General features: G+C 36.4%; 1 non-coding gene across 1 annotated transcript; it reads left to right on the forward strand.

Moving 5' to 3' along the window:
• Positions 1 to 171: 171 nt before the first annotated feature.
• Positions 172 to 245, forward strand: TRNAM-CAU. The gene has a single exon. It is a non-coding gene; the product is annotated as a tRNA-Met (tRNA).
• Positions 246 to 338: the final 93 nt, after the last annotated feature.

Consider the following 338-nt stretch of genomic DNA (forward strand, 5'->3'; position numbering starts at 1 on the left):
CTGAATCTAAGAAATAGTGAGAATTATTGATCTCTCTCAATATCTCTCTCAATTCGAAGATCCAGGATTTGAATTGATGTCGTTTCATTGATTCCTGTTTCATTGATTCCTCCTAAAAATTTCATTTCAATTGGAATTTGGTTATTCACGATGTACGATGATCCCTGTTAAGCATTCATGGCTGAATGGTTAAAGCACCCAACTCATAATTGGCAAATTCGTAGGTTCAATTCCTGCTGGATGCACGCCAATGGGAACGTTCAATAAGTCTATTGGAATTGGCTCTGTATCAATGGAATCTCATCATCCATACATAACGAATTGGTATGGTATATTCA

Source organism: Papaver somniferum, unplaced genomic scaffold (genome assembly GCF_003573695.1).
Source record: "Papaver somniferum cultivar HN1 unplaced genomic scaffold, ASM357369v1 unplaced-scaffold_24140, whole genome shotgun sequence".
NCBI classification, from domain to species: Eukaryota; Viridiplantae; Streptophyta; class Magnoliopsida; order Ranunculales; family Papaveraceae; genus Papaver; species Papaver somniferum.